Source organism: Petromyzon marinus, unplaced genomic scaffold (genome assembly GCF_048934315.1).
Source record: "Petromyzon marinus isolate PM22_M1 ecotype Great Lakes invasive population unplaced genomic scaffold, UKy_Petmar_22M1.pri1.0 PM_Scaffold_235, whole genome shotgun sequence".
Lineage (NCBI taxonomy): Eukaryota > Metazoa > Chordata > Hyperoartia > Petromyzontiformes > Petromyzontidae > Petromyzon > Petromyzon marinus.
This window is the reverse complement of record NW_027423208.1, coordinates 59,738-75,496: the sequence shown is the minus strand read 5'-3', so window position 1 is coordinate 75,496 and position 15,759 is coordinate 59,738. Positions and strand designations below refer to the sequence as shown.

Below are 15,759 nucleotides of genomic sequence, written 5' to 3'. Positions count from 1 at the left end.
ATGGGTAGCTTTCCTGTAGACAGAGTGGCTCATTGAACCATCAGGTCTCTTTTTAATTAGGACATCCAAAAAAGGTAGCTTGCCATCTTTTTCGACTTCCATGGTAAATCTGATGGCTGGGTGTATGGAATTGATGTGGTCGAAGAATTGGTCTAGAGCAGGCCGGCCATGTTGTCAGATAACAAAAGTGTCATCCACGTACCTCTTCCATAAGGTTGGGCGCAGAGTGGCAGTCTGGATGGCGTCAGTCTCAAATTTCTCAATGAAAATGTTAGCTATAACCGGAGATAGGGGGGAGCCCATTGGGATCCCCTCAGTTTGTTTGTAGAAAGTTCCATTCCAAGTGAAGGGCTATCCACATATACAAGCACAGAGACAATTTCAACCGAGAAGATGGATTCTGGCTTAGCATTGGAAAGATTTGATAAACCATATCAGGTGTTGTGAGTGAGTCGTGATGATGTGAGTTCATGTCAGAATCAGAATATTTATACTGGAGTCAGATGAGCTATACAGCTCTTTCTCACAGATGTCCAGTGTTGTGGGTGAGTGGTAAAGATGTAACCTCGTCTTGATGTGAGTTTCTTATTAATGATGTGGGTCCGTGTTAATGATGTGGGTTTGTGATTTAAAGCTTTCGTGACTGCAGTAATTCATATTCTTAGTTCTTTCGGTAAAGTCACGTTGAAGGGAAACAATAAAATATATATAAAACAATAAAAATTCTCACGACGTTTCGACCATAACACAAACGGTCGTCATCAGGTGTGTCGGTTTGTATAAATTTATTTATTTTTAAACGGTGTATTTATTTATTAAAAACGTTAGCACCACGCGCAGCAATTTGGCAGTTTATTTAGAAGGACGAGTCCGATTTAAAGCTTTCGTGACTGCAATGATTCATCTTCTTTGGTTCTTTCGTTAAAGTCACGTAGAATGAGAATAAAATAGTAAATTTATAAAATAAAATAACACAATAATATTCTCACGACGTTTCGGCCACAACACAAGTGGCCTTCATCAGGTGAAGGGACGAGACTGTCTGGTAGGACAGCACTGGAGTGAAAAAGCCACGTTCAGATCACGACCTTTAAGCTGTGTGAGAGGAAACAAAGCGCCTTGACAAAGGAATTCGCATATAATTTAGCATTGAAATGGCTGAGTGATTAGCTTGTGACTGGTCACAGAAATGGCTTTGTTAAAAGTTAAAGCATACACATCCGCAGAGGCACCCCTTGACAAAGGAATTAGCATAGAATTTAGCATTGAAATAGCTAAGTTAAAGCATACACATCCGCAGAGGCACCCCTTGACAAAGGAATTAGCATAGAATTTAGCATTGAAATAGCTGAGTGATTAGCTTGTAACTGGTCACAGAAATAGCTATGTTAAAGTCAGAGCATACACATTCACCGAGGCACTTAGTACAAATCAAACAGGATAATTTATCCTTGAAATAACTAGGCGAATTTAGCATTGAAATAACTGAGTGATTAGCTAGTGACTGGTCACAGAAATGGCTATGTTGAAGTCAAGGCCTACACATCTGAGCTATTCACAGTACTATATAGTGAACCAATAAAAAACTAAAATATAAATTACCTTAATGTTATCAATAAACTCTATATTCTCCAATCAGATAAGCTACCAACAATAAGTCGTTATATTTCACAATGCTATATGGCGAAAAAATGGGTGGATTCTTACCCTCAACTTTAGCAACACGGATAGCTATGGGCCCCGTTCAGACAGACGAGTTCATCCATGGTCGGAACAGAGGAGGGGGAGAGAGACAGCTGCGAGGCGCTATTATACTCCATGTTGTAAACCATACCATTTACCGTGGTGTGAGAGGTATTAAGAGTCAATGCTGGCGAAAGAGCTGCGGTCTGAAGGTCATCGTAAAATACAATTAATTAAGAACAGAAATGGTTTAAAACATCTTTCCAATGGTTATTAAGCCAGAATCCATCTTCTCGGTTGAAATTGTCTCTGTGCTTGTATATGTGAATGGCCTCATGAACGAATCTCTCATGGTAGCCGGTTGGTTTGCAAAGAACCTCCGTCTTGGAGAATTCAATGTCATGTGAGCCCAATGAATTATAACAGTGATCTGCCACGGCAGAGGAGTTCGTTCTACCGTGTTTCAAGTCTGCTTTATGTTCGCGGATGCGGTCCGAGATATGTCGTTTGGTTTCTCCAATGTAGCTACTACCACAGAGGCACTTTAGTTTGTAAACGCCCAGGTACTGTATGTCTGGAACAGCATCTTTTACAGATGGAACCAGATCACGGATTTTATGTACTGTGTTGAATCGGACCTGGATCTTGTGTTTATTCAGGATTTTGGAGATCTTTTTAGTGACCCCTGCAATGTAGGGTAAGGTGATGGTTTTGAGTGGCTCCACAAGAGGATCCTTCTTCATGACTGGAGTGATGGCTTTGCGGATTGTGTAGTCGGAGTAACCATTAGCCCTGAGAGCCTGGTGTACGTGCTTGAGTTCACTGGTAATGTGTTCCTGGTCGGAAATGCATTGGGCTCTATGGTATAGAGTCTTGATGAGGGAGTTCTTCTGGGATGGATGGTGGTGGGAATCCGGTTTCAAGTAAGCATCTGTATGGGTAGCTTTCCTGTAGACAGAGTGGCTCATTGAACCATCATGTCTCCTTTTAATTAAGACATCCAAAAAGGGTAGTTTGCCATCTTTTTCGACCTCCATGGTAAATCTGATGGCTGGGTGTATGGAATTGATGTGGTCGCGGAATTCGTCTAGAGCAGGCTGGCCATGTGGCCAGATGACAAAGGTGTCATCAACGTACCTCTTCCATAAGGTCGGGCATAGAGTGGCAGTCTGGATGGGGTCAGTTTCAAATTTTTCCATGAATACGTTGGCTACAACCGGAGATAGGGGGGAGCCCATTGGGGTGCCCTCAGTTTGCTTGTAGAAAGTTCCATTCCAGGTGAAGTATGTGTTGGTTGAGCAATGTCTCACCAAGGGGGGTACACCAGTATGCAGTCCTTGATGAACCAGGTCTTCAATGATAGCGATGGTGTCAGGTACCGGGACTTTGGTGAACAAGGACACCACATCAAAACTGACAAGCAGGTCGTCTGGGGACAGGGAAATGCCTTTGATTGTCGATACCAGGTGAGTAGAATCTAATACCGCAGAGGTGTTTTTTCCAGTGAAAGGTCGCAGTATATCAGCAAGAAAACGTGCCAGTTTGTAGGTGGGGGAGATGATAGTAGAGACGATGGGACGAAGGGGTGTATCTTCTTTGTGTATCTTTGGAAGGCCATATAATCTTGGTGGTCAGGCAGCAGAGGGTTTCAACGAGAACTGTTTGATCTCATCAATTAATGCTGTTGAATCAGAGATCATTTTGTTCGTTTTGGTGACCAGGCTGTTGGTGGGATCTCTTTTTATTTTTGTATAGCTGCCATCGTTGAGTAGTTCTCAATTAAAAAAGAGGGATGATATTGTCGTCCTCTCAGCCGACAAGGGCAATGCCACTGTCATCATGGACAAAACAGAATATAACACATTGCCTTACTCGAGACTTTAGTTGTTATTTTTGCCGTGATCTGCTCCATTAACGGATGTAGAAAGTAAAATAACTTGTAGCGTGTTAAACTTCTTTCAACGTAGCCAACTGTGCTAATCGGAGTGTTGGGAGCAAGGGCAACACTAAAACACAAGCGCATGACTAAACAGTTTAACACGCAGGCTGTGCTATAAACTGTTTAACACGCAGGCTTTCGCGAAAAATATTATCCATAATACACGTTTTTTTGGTTAGATCACGTAAAATTGTACCAAAAAAACTGTATTATGTGCTATAAACCTGTATTGTGTGCTATAGACAATTACCTTTATGTTCCTGTTCAGGAAATGACGATACAGTACAGAAAATTATGAGCACGCGGTACACCACCAGTGGCTACCGCGTCTACTACCGCGTGTGCAGGCGGTGCAACTGCACTGGCCCACACGAGCGGGGAGCGGCTGCATTGCCACGCCACGTGGAGGAGAGGGGGACATTGGCAGGCTCTATTTTCTTGTTCCTTGCACCAGGCCCAGAGACCCTCACACAGAGACCCAGACCCTCACACAGAGACCCAGACCCTCACACAGAGACCCAGAGACTCGCACAAAGACCCAGAAGAGACCCTTACAGATAGCCAGCGACTCGCACACAGAGTCACAAGAGACCGACAGACGCTGGACACGAGAGGCCCAGAGACCAATGCGGCAGCGACTCCGTGAGCAGGGATGGCGCGAGACCGCGCTTTCGGTGACACCACGTGGTGATGACACCACGTGCCGAGTGCGCGCGCCGAGTCACGTGGAGGCGGGCGGCCATCTTACCTGGGGACAGTGCTGTACTGTAACAGCGGGGGAGCGGTGGTGCAGCGGTTAGCGCGGTGCTGTGTGTAAACATCGCCACTATGGAGAAAAAGGCGGCCGGGCGTGGTGCTGGCTGCCCACCCCCTCGTGTGCCATGCATAGCTGCTCGCTAACAGCACTTGCCCCAAAAGTCTGTTCAGGATATACGGGGGATCTTTGTGTCAGTCTGTGTGTGTGTCTGTGTGAGTGTGTGAGTGAGTGTGTGAGCGGCAATATCTTTTTATCGGTTGCGTAACGCTGTGTGGAAGCTACCTGGTCTGTCACTTCGCATTAAGCTTCGGGTCTTCTCGGCCACGGTCATTCCCTTCCTTCTCTACACTTGCGAAACGTGGACCCCCCTAATGGAGCATCTTCGCAGGTTGGAAACATTTAAGCTGGCCTGCCTACGATCCATCCTGGGTTTAACCAGGCTGGATTGTGTGAGGAGCTCATAAATCCTCAAAAGAGCTGGGCAAGGTCCCATCGGTGAGCTCCTCTGGCAGGCAAGGCTGTGTTGGCTGGGTCATGTAGCCCGCATGCCCAGCCACCGCATGCCGAAACAGCTTTTGTTCGGTCGGATCGAGGGGGCTAAACGGGCGCGGCATGGGCTAGAGAAGAGATGGAGTGATGTGGTACAGGAGGACGTGGAGCTGAGTGGACTTGCCGATGACTGGTACCAGCGCTGTCAAGATCGGCCTCTGTGGAGGAGGCTCGTGAAGAACGCTACTGGGCAGTTGGAGGCAGTCGCCCTCCAACAACGGAGGGCGGAGGAGTGACGCTCACAACAACGAGCGGAGCGCCGGGTGACTAAGGCACAGCAGGTTGGCACAGTAGGGGGCACAGGTGGTGCATCAGCCAGTCATCTCAGTCGACCCGTGGCACCTGGGTCTGCCCCGTGACCTCCTGCCAGCGGGCGTTCGACACTTCACGTGGCCTCAAGGTGCACATGGCCTGGCACAAGCGTCGTGGTGACGTCGCCGCCCTACTTAGTGGCGAATGGCGGTTGTTGTTGAGTGAGTCTGTGAGTGAGTCTGTGTGTGTGAGTGTGTAAGTCTATGTGTGTGTGCGTGCACGTGTGCGTGCACATGTGGATCGCCACACAAATTTGGTGAAACTCCTACCCGTGGTCGCTGAGGTCGCCATCTCCTGGCCTAGCCAGGGTCTGGGCAGCGCAGCAAGCGGAGACATTTCCAGCTCTCGGAGATTGAATGTTTCCCCCTCACACGCGTTGGTTCTCTCCCCTCACATGTATACTCGCTCTTGAATGGAGCTGGGCAAACATATGTCATGCAGTGGGGCCCATTGCCTGAAACATCGCCCATGATATATTTTCCTCTTAAGGCAGCCGTTGTATTAACGAATGAGTTCAGTGATTTGTGTTATTTGTGCACCACTGCCAACGCGGTATCGACAAATAATCCCAATGTAGGACCACAGAGCTTGGGGATATTGTTGGTCGCGCCGGTTTCTGGCTGGCTGCAACACCAATGCACAAAATACAGCACTAACATAGAATATGTATGTATGTTGAACTTCTATCGCACCGTACGTAGCCAACCGCGCTAATCGAAGGTGCTGGGGAAGGACAACAAATTAAGCACAAAAAGCGGTTCTAAGAAAATGAGTTGTCAAAGACATTTAAAAGTGCAGAGCTCCAATGGCTTCCAAATATCGGAAGGAAGAGCGGTCCAGATGGCCGCAGAAGCGCATCTAAAAGCGGCGCGATGCGGTGACCGCACCCCAGAGCCCCCCCCAACGCCCCTTGGACCCCCTCCGCGAAGACAGCACAGAGTGCCGCTGCTCCCTTGTGACCAGGTCGCGTCTGAAAAAGAGCTACATGGACCAGTGGGCCTTACTTGGTAAATAAAAATAGTTTAGTTCGGGCCACCTCCCGCAACACGACGCTTGTGAGCATGGGGACACCGCGTGCTCCCCTCCAGATCGCATCTCCAGCTCACATCAGCTTATACCTCGACCTTACACCTTGAGCTCACGCCTTAAGCTCGAACTTTCAGTTCACACCTCTGCCTCACCACCTTCTGTTGAGCTCCACCAAGCATGCTCGTCTCAGGTTATTTCATCACGAATACAGTAGCCGCATTGTACAAAGACTCCACCGCCACTCAGGGACATCACCATTCACGGACATCTCCGCCACTCACAGCAGGGGCAACGGACACCACTGGTGACATTTCACATATGTGATTGAGATGCTCAGCAGTGGTTTCAGGTGCATTTTGATGACTCCATGAGAACCGTTCTTGATCTGCTGAAGTAGGAGCAATAATCCTCGTGCCACTTTTTTAGTTCGTCCCAGAGCACCCTACACCGACTGGGTCGTGGCAGTGACAGCAGCAGCAGCAGTGACATCGTGGCGCGTCACTGACACGGCTAAACACACATGAGCGGAGACGCAGTGGCGGCGGCAGGCAAAGCACATCCCTCACATGAACACTAAATCAAGCTACACTCTAGCCCACAGATGTGTCAGTCAAAGACAAAGATCCTCCGTAAAGACTTAAGACTGTTGTGGCAAGCGCTGTTAGCGAGCGCCTTATGAAGGCTGACATGGCATGTGAGGTAGCCTAAGCTAAATGAGCACCAGGCACTAATTTGAGACTGAGTCGACCTAGGGGAGGCCTAGTAACGATTTAGATAATCATCACTGGTGTTGGCCATGAGTGGAAATTGAACTCGGGTCGCCGGGTTCGTAGCGCAGCACGCTAACCTTTACACTTCTGCTCACCACAGATCTGTCAGTCACAAGCATACACATTGGAAGCAATCAACATCGGGCATATAAATGGTTCTGTTTAGACAACTTCACCAGTCCATCCAACTGCTGGTGGTAAAGGTAGGTTCACACCTTCTGTTAGCCGAAAATATCACTCGTGTCCTTGAGCATGTGATTGAGTCACCAAGGTGAATGTAGGCAAGGCGAGGCAATCATCTAGAAATGACTGACAAAGGATCTACATTAACCAGCTTTTCGAACAATATTATGACTTCACTTAATACAAAACAATATTCTTAGTAACTATTATTCTTAAAAAATAACAATAACTTATTTTAATGGATGACGCGTAAACAAAGGAGGGAACATGGAAAGGGTGCAGCGATGTTGGAATGTTATTTATTTTGTATTATTTCTTATTTGGGGTGGTGGTGGTGTTGGTAGAGGTAAAGGTGTTTATAGAGTTGGCAATTGTAGGATAGGTAGCGTTGATAGGGCTGTTGTTGGAAAGAGTGATGGTGTCGGTTGGGGTGGTCGTGTTGGTAGGAGTCATTGTGTTGGTAGGATTGGTGTTGGTAGGGTTGGTGTTGGTAGGGGGAGTGGTGTTGGTAGGAATAATGGTGTTGGTATGGTTGGTGTTGGTAGGGTTGGCGTTGGTAGGGTTGGTTTTGGTAGGAGTGGTGGTGTTCGTCGGAGTAGTTGCGTTTGGTAAGGGTAGCGGTGTTGGGAGGTGTGGTGGTGTTGGTAGGTGTGCGGATTCTAAAGGTGGTGGAGTTGGTAGGAGTGGTGGAGCAGGCATTGATCCGGGCCATGAAGAGTGGTCTCTTTGCCCTCATGATCACGAGGCGGGACTCACGCTCAGCTGGGGTGATGATGTGGGAAGGAGTGGTGGTGAGGGTAGAGGAAGTGATGGTGGTCAGGGTTGGGTTAGTAGAGGAGGTAGTGTTAGTAGGTGTGTGGTTGGTAGAGGTGGTGGAGTTGGTAGGAGTGGTGGAGCAGGCATTCATCCAGCCATGAAGAGTGATCTCTTTTCCCTCATGATCATGAGGCTGGACACATGCTCAGCTGGGGTGATGTGGGTAGGGGTGGTAGTGAGGGTAGAGGAGGTAATGTTGGTAAACGTGGGATTGGTCAAAGTGGCGGAGTTGGTAGGAGCGGTGGAGTTGGTGATTGAGCTGGTAGGGGTAATTGAGCTTATTTTAGTGCGGCAGGCATTGATGCGGGCCATTATCATGAGGTGACACCACTCACACTCAGCTGGGATGATGGTGTTGGTCCGGGTGGTAGTGAAGGTGGAGAAAATGCTGTTGGTAGGGTTTGTAGGGGTGGAAGGGGTGGTGGTGTTAGTCAGGATAGTATTGGTAGAGGTGTTGGTATTTAAAAGTGTGATGGTGTTAGTTTTTCGGGGTGGGGTTTGTCATGGTGGTGTTGGTAGGAATGGTGGTGTTGGTAGGAGTGGTGGTGTTGGTAGGAGTGGTGCTGTTGGTGGGTGCGCTGGTAAGTGTTGGTGAGCTATTCATCATGGAGCAGCCATCCAGTTGAGTCTTTAGGGATCTATGGGTCCTCTTGATTTTCATGGGGTGGCACTTGCTCCGAGCCAATTTACACATGGATCCTCTCATGTAGCGGCTTCGGTAAACTCGTCTGCGCTGCGATGACTTCTGTTTAAAACCGGAAACAAAATCATTATGAGAGGCAAGAGATTGCAGTCTCCTTCTTCCCCTGTTGGTCACTCCACTCAAATATGTTTTTTTCACTTGCCATCTGCCACACCACCACCATTGATTGAGCACGAGTGTTGTACCTGCCTTTCAGTGGCAAATATCGGACAACTATTTGTAATCCACCAACATGAACAATGTGTGCTTGTAATAAATGTGTGCGACTTTGTCGAGGATGTGAGTGTGATTTTTTATTGTTTGTTGTTGTAACGTTCTAACCTGCATCTCCTGTACATCTGTGAAAAATAGCTTAATAGCTCATCGGATTCTTCCAGTATAAATATTCTGATTCTGATTTGTGTCATCTATGCATGTGAGATTATGACATTTGCCTGAGTGATCTATATCCATGATGCCTCTCTGGGTGTGGTGTCTCTGTTGTGGTGTCCTGCTGATGTTCTATGTTACAGTGACGCCAGCATACTCTCTCTCTTATTAGTGGATTCTTCAGCCAGACTCTTAGGCTGGTAATGGTGATCCCCGCGCTCTCCACGTCGTAAGTGATGGCCACCGGCCCACTGTGCAGCATCTTTATCAAGGTCGTCCACCTTGAGGGAGACGGGTATTCTCCATCTTGGGGAACCGTCATCTGTGGTGCCGCTGTAGCGGAGCCGCTCCAGCGGAGCCGTGCCCACCGCCGCGACGCCGTCACCGATGCCTCGGATTTCCCGCCACTCTCCCGGGGCTGGTGCCTTCTCAGACGTCCGCGTTTTGCCCACTGCACAGTCGTGAGGCCGCCGCAGCAGAGCCGCTCTGCCGAGGCCGTGCCCACCGCCGTGAAGCCGCCACCGAGGGATGCCGACGCCAACGCGGTGCACCCTCGCCACCCCCCCTCCCCCCGCACGAACGCACACACGCCCCACGTAGAGCCAGGAGGGGAGGTCACCCGGCCGATAGGTTTTTTTTTCCAGAAGTCCCTAATGGGATCGATCTTCATGGTTTCCTGCGGCCGGGAAATTGGGCGATCTTCCCCCTGTAGCTGACATGCACTGCGGCGCCGGGACCTAATATTAAAGTTGCATGGTCACGGCAAGGGCCATCGAGCCACCGCGAGTGGAACCACACACACACAAGCACGGGTCAGTGGACTGGTAGCGGGAGAACAGAGAGCGGATGTCGGAGAGATCACTGCGGCGACATCACCCGAGTTGGGATCCGGGTATCGAAGGGTGGGAAAATCCGAGCCCCTGATTGGACGGGAGGCCAAGGGAGCGAAACGGCGAAATTCCTTTGTTGTAGGTGGGATAAAGGGAGGGGGATTCAGGTAGCAAGGCAGTTCTTCAAGATCATCGCGGTCCACGCAGGAGGGGAGTTAGCCGTTCGAGACGTCCGCGTGATGCACTTCAGCGCAGCCAGGCTCAACCCTCTACTGATCGCTTTTCTACAGCTTCCAGCGCAGCAGAGTGGAAGTACACGTGAGTAAGAGAGAGAGGTAAGTTTGGGCTATTTGATCGAGGGTAGAAAGCAGAGCGATAGGCAGAGGAAATACAGTCTAGGATCTCAAGGGGAATAGGCTGACATCCACTGACCCACACAATTACGCGTAGCTTAACGGGTTGCTTGCGGTAAATAAAATAACTGGTAGGGGAATAAACTGTTTCTTGTGCTCCTTTGGAGGGTGAAGAGGAGGGTGGAGAGTGTTTTGTGTTCGCACGCACACGCGGCTGTTTGCGGCGAATAAAGGAGTAGAGCGTGCTTGGTGTCCGTACCTGTACGATCGTTTACAGTATTGTTCAGCACGCGCGTGCCTACACGACTATTTTTGGTGGTGCCCAGCGCTCGCGTACCTGCGCAATCGCCTACAGTAGCGGTTTGCGCTCACGTGCATGCGCGGTTTACAACGAGGTTGAGCTTTCATTTGTGACCAGGTTCCATCTGAAAAATAAGTTAGTACCTCAGTGGGCTTTGACTGGTATGATGGGGGTGTTCTTGATTTGAAGCTTTCGTGACTGCAGGAATCCATACTCTTTGGTTCTTTCGGCAAAGTCACGTAGGTATAAAATCAAATAAATCAGTCTGCCTCAGCAGCAGACCATGCTTTCCCCACCCGATGATGGACGCTTGTGTTGCACCCGAAACATCGTGATTTACTTTATTTTATACCTACGTGACTTTACCGAAAGAACCAAAGAGTATGATGGGGCTGGTTTAGTTTTATTTGTTTGTGTTTGGGTGATTTGTTAACCTTTCTTGTACTTTGCACTATTACATGTTTTTGTAGTATTTGTTGTTGTAACGTTCTTACCAGCCCCTACCGGACATCTGTGAAAAAGAGCTTTATAGCTCATCGGATTCCTCAACCATTAAAAAATATTATTGTTCTGACTCTACTGGCTAGGGGACATTGTTCTGTCCGCACCAGCGCAACTCACCAACGCCGCACAAGGAGTCCAGCACATGTCCCAAATGCCACGCTGCCAGTAACAAAAAACACCCTTAAAGTTGCAGTGGATAATTTTTAAGTATACTTAATTGAGCAAGGTGTTTGCTTGTTCCAAATGACATATGCAACTTTGTCTAGGATGTGTGCGTGGATGTGATATATACTTGTGTGTGTGGTGTATGCGAGTGAGATTCTTATATCTGCGCGAGTGATCTGTACGCGTGATGCATCTCTGCGTGTGGTGTCTCTGCATGTGGTGTATGTCACGGTGCCACGCTGATGGCCTGTGTGAGCGTGAAGTCGGCACTCACCACTGCATTCTTCAGCCGCCACTCCGAGGCTGAGGAGGGTGATCCCCGCGCTCGCCACCTCGTAGGCGATGGCCACCGGCCCGCTGTGCAGCATCTCCATGAAGGTCGTCCACCCTGAAGGAGCTGGGTCGTCGTCTTCTCCTCCTCCTTGGGGAACCTCCATGCCATGGCTGGGAGAGGAAGCGACTCGAGGCACCCTCTCGGCTTCGTGACCTGTGAGGCGGTTGCTGATGTGGACGGCCACGGTCGCTTTGGTGAGAGGTAGAGGCTGTCCGGCCTGTGGCGGTTGGACCTCCCAGGCTCCCCTCGGCTTAACCAGCTAGTTAGGGGAGAAATTCTTCTCCTCCGTGGGCACAGACGCGAGGAACGCGGAGCTCGCCACGAGCAGCGTCACGAGGGTGCGTGAAGTACTGCGCAGCCCGTGAGCCTCCATGGTGACTGCTACGAGAGAGGCTCCAGGAGGCTTCGTGCAGAGAGGCGCTCCTCAGCAGGCAGCTTGCAGCGTGGCTCTAGCGGCAGACTGGGTGGAAGCGGGTGTGACGTCACGGCCCGAGGGCGGATGTGTGTTGTGTCTCATCTGTGTGTGTCTGTATGTCTGTGTGTGTGTCTGAGTGTTTGTGTGTATGTCTGTGTATCTGTGTGTGTATCTGTGTGTTTGTGTGTGTCTGTGTGTGTGTGCGGTAGTGTAGTGATTAGCGCGCTGTGCTATGAACCTAGCGACCCGGGGTTCGATTCCTGCTCACGGCCACCAACACTGGTGTCGTGTGCCGTGCCGGTCTTCGTAGGTGCTGCTCGTTATGGCTACAAAGGGAGGCCCAGGAGTGGTTGAGGTAATCGTCAGCAGTGTTGGTGGCCGTGAGCGGGAGTCGAACTTGGAGGGCAGCGTGGCATTCACTGCAACAACACCGCCCGCGCTCCGACTGGTACACGGTCCGAACAGTGCAGAGTGCACATAATTCGCGGCGTCTCTCGCACGGTCCGGGTCTCTGTGTGGAGAGCGGGAGACGAAGGCGAGGATCACACAGGGTAGAGGGTGCACGTCGGCACTGCTTCCCACGTCACAACACGAGTCACGTCACATCACAGACTCATCCTCACCGTGAACCAACATCATCAACACAAACCCACATCTTCTTAGTTCTTTCGGTAAAGTCACGTTGAAGGGAAACAATGAAATAATAAAATATATATATAACAATAAAAATTTTCACGACGTTTCGACCATAACACAAACGGTCGTCATCAGGTGTGTCGGTTTGCATGAATTTATTTATTTTCAAACGGTGTATTTATTTATTTATAAAAAAAAACGTTAGCGCCACGTGCAGCGATTTGGCAGTTTATTTAGAAGAACTAGTCCATCTATGTTCTGAAAAGAGGAGGGGGGAGACGACAAATTTTAATGTATGCTGTCTGAAAGCCACTTTAAGCGTGAACAATCAATTAAGACCTGAAATGGTTTATCAAATCTTTCCAATGCTAAGCCAGAATCCATCTTCTCGGGTGAAATTGTCCCTGTGCTTGTATATGTGGATAGCCCTTCACTTGGAATGGAACTTTCTACAAACAAACTGAGGGCACCCCAATGGGCTCCCCCCTATCTCCGGTTATAGCTAACATTTTCATGGAGAAATTTGAGACTGACGCCATCCAGACTGCCACTGCGCCCAACCTTATGGAAGAGGTACGCGGATGACACTTTTGTCATCTGACCACATGGCCGGCCTGCTCTAGACCAATTCTTCGACCACATCAATTCCATACACCCAGCCATCAGATTTACCATGGAAGTCGAAAAAGATGGCAAGCTACCTTTTTTGGATGTCCTAATTAAAAAGAGACCTGATGGTTCAATGAGCCACTCTGTCTACAGGAAAGCTACCCATACGGATGCTTATCTGAAACCGGATTCCCATCACCATCCATCACAGAAGAATTCTCTCATCAAGACTCTGTATCATAGAGCCCAATGCATATCCGACCAGGAACACATAGGCAGTGAACTCAAGCACGTACACCAAGCTCTTAAGGCTAATGGTTACTCCGACTATACAATCCGCAAAGCTATCACTCAAACCATGAAGAAGTACCCTCTTGAGGAGCTTTTCAAAACCATCACTTTACCCTACATTGCGGGGATCACAAAAAAGATCTCCAAAATCTTGAATAAACACAAGATCCAGGTCCGTTTCAACACATTACATAAAATCCGTGATCTGGTTCCGTCTGTAAAAGATGTGATTCCGGGCATACAATACCCTGGTATCTACAAACTAAGTTGCCTCTGTGGTAGTAGTTACATTGGAGAAACCAAACGCCATGTCTCGGACCGCATTCGTGAACACAAAGGAGACCTTAAACACGGTAGGACCAACACCTCGGCCGTGGCAGATTATTGTTATAATTCAGTAGGCTCACATGACATTGACTTTTCCAAGACAGAGGTTCTTTGTAAGCCATCTGGCTACCATGAGAAATTCGTTCATGAGGCTATCCACATATACAAGCACAGAGACAATTTCAACCGAGAATATGGATTCTGGCTTAGCAATCATTGGAAAGATTTGATAAACCATTTCAGGTTTTAATTGATTGTTCACGCTTACAGTGGCTTTCAGACGGCATACAATGATTGTTTCGTCTCCCCCCTCCTCTTTTCAGAACATAGATGGACTCGTACTTTTAAATAAACTGCTAAATCGCTGCGCGTGGTGCTAACGTTTTTTATAAATAAATAAATACACCGTTTAAAAATAAATACATTTATGCAAACAGACACACCTGATGACGACCGTTTGTGTTATGGTCGAAACGTCGTGAGAATTTTATTGTTTTATATATATTTTATTATTTTATTGTTTCCCTTCAACGTGACTTTACCGAAAGAACTAAGAATATGAATTACTGCAGTCACGAAAGCTTTAAATCACAAACCCACATCATTAACACGGACCCACATCATTAATAAGAAACTCACATCAACGCGAGGTTACATCTTTACCACTCACCCACAACACTGGACATCTGTGAGAAAGAGCTGTATAGCTCATCTGACTCCAGTATAAATATTCTGATTCTGACATGAACTCACATCGTCACGACTCACTCACAACATACCACCACCACTATCAGTAACACCACTAACGCCACCACTCCTCCTGCCAGTACACTACACAGACACACACGTCCTCACCACTCACATCACCACTCACCTACAGTTCCTCACTTCCTCCAGAGAGTCGCTGCTTCTGTCGTCTCGGTGCTTCTCTACCGCCACATGTGAGAAAAAAGATCGGCAGAAACAAGTGGGGGCGGGGCTCGGTGATCACGCCCTCAGTGACGCAATATCCTGTGAGCCCCTCCCCCCCAGCACCTTCCCCCCCCTCTACGCCCCCTCCCCCACTCACACCGCCAAAGACAAAGCTCCCGCGTATTTAGCACTACTAACAACAACCCCACCACTAACAACGCCACCACCAATAACAACCCCACCACCAATAACAACCCCACCACCAATAACAACCCCACTACCACTAACAACCCCACCACCACGAACACCACCACCACTACTACCACACCACCACTAATACACAGTTCTGATCCACACCTCAGCTGCTCCCCACACGCGATGCTTCTGCTGCTCTCTCTACTTCCGCTTCCGCCGGTGAACGTGGCGCCAACTTCTGAAGCGGTTCGCTGCCTGGGCCTCCTCTGGGTCGACTCAGCCTGAAGGTGAGAACCTCGCATGATGTGGACACCTCAGCAGTGGTGGAGGAGAGACAAAGGCGGCCCACAGCCGTAGGCTTCTAAACAGCTGCTGGGCTCACGGCATCGGTTCAAGCAGAGCCCGGCTCTGCTGCTGAGGCACTGAAGGTGGAAAGCGGTCCAGAGTGGCGCTCGAGTTGAGCCATTGCTGCTGATGAGAGGCTGATGGGATCAGTCAAATATACTTTTTTATCTTTGCAAGGAAGGGTTTATTGTGAAGGAGGCGAATCGCGTGCTGGCGGAGGAGGCCTCCACTAGACGCCGCTAATTAGGGTATTTGGTCTACTCTTCCACGCTGATCTCCACGTTTTGGAGCAAGGTGGGCGTACCCACACTTTACCCCACCACATGCGGGTCGTTAGCTCACTGGACTTGCACTGCAGAGGTGCAGGTTCGATTCCATCGCCCACACACCCACCCACTCACTTGCCCACTCACCAACTCACCCACTAACCCA

The 15,759-nt window shown here is 49.0% G+C and overlaps 1 long non-coding RNA gene across 1 annotated transcript; it reads right to left on the bottom strand.

Annotated features, from left to right (window-relative positions):
- Positions 1 to 7,508: 7,508 nt before the first annotated feature.
- On the bottom strand, positions 7,509 to 14,920 carry LOC142922968 (uncharacterized). Its single transcript, XR_012940444.1, has 3 exons — positions 14,750 to 14,920; positions 11,538 to 12,523; positions 7,509 to 8,783 (listed from the first exon to the last, which is right to left on the bottom strand). It is a non-coding gene; the product is annotated as an uncharacterized LOC142922968 (long non-coding RNA).
- Between the last annotated feature and the right edge of the window lie 839 nt (positions 14,921 to 15,759).